This window comes from Lactuca virosa, chromosome 2 (genome assembly GCF_052849685.1).
Source record: "Lactuca virosa cultivar CGN04683 chromosome 2, Lactuca_virosa_CGN04683_v6, whole genome shotgun sequence".
NCBI classification, from domain to species: domain Eukaryota; kingdom Viridiplantae; phylum Streptophyta; class Magnoliopsida; order Asterales; family Asteraceae; genus Lactuca; species Lactuca virosa.
Window position 1 is genome coordinate 287,366,072 of NC_136427.1, and position 5,580 is coordinate 287,371,651.

The 5,580-nt window shown below is 33.7% G+C and overlaps 1 pseudogene; it reads right to left on the bottom strand.

The window, feature by feature from the left end:
• Positions 1-469: 469 nt before the first annotated feature.
• Positions 470-4,311, bottom strand: LOC145158616 (protein FAR1-RELATED SEQUENCE 5-like; annotated as a pseudogene).
• Positions 4,312-5,580: the final 1,269 nt, after the last annotated feature.

Below are 5,580 nucleotides of genomic sequence, written 5' to 3' on the forward strand. Positions count from 1 at the left end.
AATGCCTAAATTAGAAAAAAAAAATAATACAATTTGTATCAGGATGCTAATCCGATAATAAAAACAAGAAGTGGGATAAAGGTATCAGACTACTAAAATTGTGAGCAACGATTCATTCCACATTTCCATTACAACAGTAATAAGAACCTAAACGGAAGTACAATGCCATAACAGAAACAACCTAAAAGTAGGATGCTATAATATGAAAAATTCGAAAAGTACAATGCATTGATAAGAAAGAAACTCGAGGGGATATAAATCTATTAAAACATTCAACAAAGTAACAAGAACCTAGGCTGCTAAAGTGTAGAGATTTCAAGAATAATATGTTTTTGACATAGTTCAAATTATCAAAATTAAAGATTATGTAGCTGAAACTAAAACCGAAAGAAAATCTATAGATGTTCAACGACGACAATGTTTCGCCTTCTTTTCCAAGTGGTTGTGTTACAAACATTCATGAGTAAAATCATTGTTTGTCTTGTAAAGGCTCCTCTGCCTGAAAAAAATGTAAGCATTGGATCAAGAAAATCAAAAAATGTTAAAATAAAAATAAAAATAACCTTTTTCGTTGGACAGTCGGTTGCATAATGACCGAATCCCTTGCAGTGAGAACAAGTTCTTTTTTTCTTCACCATCTCTAAAGAAGACTTTATTCTGCTTGCATTTCTAGGACGCCCTTTCGTATTAGTCAAAACAGTAGGATCCCGAATAGACAATTGAGGCATCGTCTCTACATGAGTAAATCCTGCACTTACGTGGTGAGAGGGATTTTCAAGTGCATTTGGCTTGTCCTGAATAAATTCATCTTCTAAAAACTTAACCAATAAATTATTAAGTTTTCTTATCTTTGAAGGGGAATTTTTTGCATGTTCGATTGCTTTATTGCTGTTTGCACGCACATACCATATGGTTAAGGCACTGACTTCCTTTTCATTATTCATTTCGTCCAATCCAATGTTACGAGTACTCACCTTGAACCTATAATCAAGTGTCCACCTAGGTAAAATATAATGATTAGGAAGGGTTTGAACATGTCGCTTCTTCATCACATATAGACAATGCTTGCATAATATACCATATGTTTCAAACTTAGCACAAGAACAACTGACATTCACTTGATCTTTGAGACGAAAGCTGACAAGTCTCTAATACGCTATATCAACATCCACTTGCCCAACCCGATATTTGATTTCTTCTGTACCTTTGCTTAATGTTTCATGGGTTAGATTGCAAGTAGCTTCTATCCATTCTTTTTTAAAAATCTCAAAAGTCTTACTAGTATAGCATGCGCCTGCTTTCGCTTCTATTGGATGCACCGACGAAAGAACTGCCTTCGAGTTCATAGTTTTAAAGTCTTCGTCTTCTTCAACGGCTCTTCGAGAAGCAACTGCTTTATCATACTGAACTACAAATTCATTCAACATAGTCTTGGAATTAACAAATTCATCAAAAAAGGAATGAATGCTCTCGCTTCGTCCGCTTGTTGTCATGCCAGCAAAGAAAACATCCTTCAAGTAGGCTTTAACCCAATGATTTTGTTGATTATACATCTCGATGATCCAACGATTATTTTGGAGGTTATATTTACCACACATAACTTCCCACCCTGCTTCAAATTCTTCAATTGAATCACTTTTTACCCATTGTCTATATGATTCTTTGAAATCACTATAACGGGTTTCAAGCGGTCGAAGATGTTCTAGTTCATGTTTCTTAATATGCCATGCACAGTAGCGATGTCGAGTGTTTGGAAACAATTTTCTTATTGCATTACCCATAGCCTTATCTTGATCCGTTATAATTGCAGATGGGTGCTTGTTGAACATGCACTTTAAGAAATGCTCAAACAACCATTGGAATGTTTCTTCCTTTTCATTTTCCAGTAATGCACCACCAAATAATATTGATTGACCATGATGGTTCAACCCAACAAAAGGAGAAAATGACATCTTAAATTTGTTTGTCATGTAAGTAACATCAAACACAACAACGTCTCCAAATTTAATATAGGCATCCCGCGACCTTCCATCGGCCCAAAATATATTTCTAGGCGACCCATCCTCAAATAAATCCACAACAAAATACTGATTGAGGTCAACTAATGATTTATCTTGGAAATGTTTGATAACTCCGTAAAACTGCTTACCTTTGTATTGTCTTCGTTGCTCGGATAATACATCAACATATTGTTTTGAAGTAACATTAGCTTCAGAAGGAGTTTTCATTGCATTTACAACCTTTTTAATTTGAGAAGGCTTCAATCCTGATTGACTAAGCTCCACCATAAGAGATTTACACGCCATTGAGCGGTGCAACTTCCCATGAGAACGATGTTTCACTACTTTGGTTGGTGTAAGACTTAAATCATGATTATGTGCATCATTAAAAATATCCACAACCCATTTTTTCATCTTTCCTTTTTGAAATCCGAAGCATCGCTTCAAATCCGGTCCTTAAATCTCTACGACGTTTCTTTGCATTCCCACATGAACTACCACCCTTCAAACGTTTAAAGCCTTGTTTGTTGCACACGTACATCTTACGATAAACCTCCTTTGTTGTCTTGTTTTTATAATCCCAATGAATACGTATGCCAAAGCCATGTAAAAAGGCATATCGATTATAAAACGTATATGCATCATGGCGTGTATTGAATACTCTTCCTATGATACTTTTATCACTACTTTCATTATCATGACATTTAAGACTCGCATCTACATCACTTGTTTTCTCACTTTCAGATAATGATACCCAATGACTATTAATGTCAACATCTTCAGTTTCATAAGGCTGCTCATCTACTTGGTTTTCAAAATTAACAGTGATCTGTTTGTCCTGCATCAAATAACAAAACAAACAAATACTATTTTTAAATGGCCATGAATATTATATGTAATATTAAAACCACCAACAGTGAGGTTTATAATAAAACTAGATGGGACCCATCTGGAACATAGCAATATGTGGCATAAAAAGGCTTGAAATTGTATTTACCGGGGACAACATCCAAATATTGCACTGAATTAAAATGGTTCTTGAGAACTTTAGCAGCAAAATTGTAGTACTTTTGTATATCGAATTCTATAGCAACACCAACAAATGATATAGATTATTAAATGTTACAAAAATTCAAACTTTAAAATTGAACAGTACACGATTTAGCTAATTGTGATACATACCAACAAATTATGGCAAAAAAAACTTCAAATCTGAATTGCATGTAAAAGAAAGTGGATCGAATCCTATAACAATACCAAAAAATAATATAGATTATTAAATGTTAAATAAAATCAAACATCAATATTGAACACGGAATGAATACCTAATGGTGATACCCACTTACAAAAAATAAAATAAAATAATCAAGTTGCTTAAATGCCAATGAAACTAGTGATTGGGGTTGTGATGAAGGAAAATAAAGAAATATATATGAGAACGTACTAGCAATGGAGACGACGCCTTGCAACAATGAAGTAGATGAAGTTTTTAATTAGTTTCCCCAAAACGTCGAAAAGTATTAAAGAAATTAGAGTCGGAGAGAAAAAAGGAATCGTATCAATAGAATTTGAGATCTTGTATCAGATAAACATGGAAACAATTTAGAATAATTCAAGTAATTAAAAAAAAAATGAACGTATTAGATGATTTGCTACAAAACGATGGCGTTTCTAATGGTTCTACACCCAATTTTAGTTACCCAACAACCACATATTCACTTTTCCATATATATATATATATATATATATATATATATATATATATATATATATATATATATATATATATATATAGAGAAAGATTCAAATGAGAACCAAAAAAGATTAAGAACCATTTCATTAAGGGTATTTTTGTCAAATACATTCATAACATTACACCCATTAAACATCAGATCTGATACACTAAAACTTCAAAAAAAACTTTCAAACTCTCTCAGACTTTTTCAAAACTCTCATGAATCTTCAAGAACTCATAAACTTCAACACCACCTCTACCACCGACTGCCACCACCTACCTCCGCCACACACCACCGCAACCATCTAGAATCGTCGCCTCCCTCAAATGTTGCAGCTCTACCATCACCTTAGATCGCTGACTAAATTCACCAGCACCATCTCCAAGCTCTCAGATCTGAAGTTTGACGTCATCCGCTACCTACCACTGTTGTTGTCTTCTTTTTCTGATGACTTCTCCGACTGAAGAGTAGCGCCGCTACAAAGAACCTGCAATCGTCGCCTCCAGAACCTTACATAATCGGCGCTGCTCATCGTCAACCACCAGATCCAACATTCCGCCGTCCAGATCTGACATTCCGTCCTTCAGATCTGCAATCTTCGGTTCAGATCTATGATTTCTGCTACCACCGACGTTCAGATCTGAGAATTTTGGTACAGATCTATGATCTCCATTGCATTAGATATTCCAGATCTGTGATTTTCCGACCATCGTTGCATTAGATCTTCCGGATCTGACTTTCGTGACCTCATTTTACTCCTCTCGCATCTGCTCCGCCACAAACACCACCAGAAACACCTTCAGGTATCAGATTTGTTCCACCAGTTGTCAACTCCTCATCCTTCCACTTATGTTTCACCACAGCCGTCATTTTCTCCTACAAACACCGCCTTCACATTGCTTCAGATCTGCTTTCATGACGATCTATACTATTACAAGCTCAGATCCGGCAACCGACTACACTGGAGCAAATCTGAAGCCAAAAAAGTTTTTTTGTGGTTAGATTTATTAAGAAATAACAAAAACTCGTCTTCTTTGGTGGCTGGTGGTGGTTCCACCGTCTTATGATGTTTTATGGTAAGATCTGGTTATTTTTTAATAAGAACTCATCTTCTGTTGTCGCCTCCCTTCTTTGCTCTCTTTCTTTTTGATTTCTGAAAACTAATTTCTAAAAACAACATGCACACAAGGTGTTTGATGAAATGTCTCAATAAAAATATATATGTTTTAAGCTGTGAATATTATGAATGAGTATTTGAACTAGTCTGTTAAGTTGTGAATGCATGTCTGAAATAATCTTTTAAGTTATGATTGAGTGTGAACTAATTTTTTAAATTGTGAAATATAAACAAAATAGTATACTAAACTATGATTTTTTTTAATCCATATATGATTATTGTAGCATGGTAAGAGCTTCATATTTGATGAAATATGTATTAAATTGTGAATATATTGAATTAGATGTGAATATACTACATTGAGTTGTGAATTTGTAAATTAAACTATAAATACACTGAATTAAACTGTGAATTTGATATATTAAATTGTGATTTTTATATAATTTTTATGTTAAATTGCGTACGAATGAATTAAATGTTCAAATAATATTGTAGGTTTTTACTTCTATCCTCTATGATGTTATTGGTCATAAAAAAAATGTAAATAGACTAAATTAAATTGTGAATAGAAAGAATTAAACTGTGAATATTTTGTGTATAATACACAATTTAAATTGTGAAATTATTATATTAAACGGTGAATTTTGTATATTAAATTGTGAATTCACTGTATTAAGTTGTGAATCGACTGTATTAAATTGTGAATTCACTATATTAAGTTGGAAAC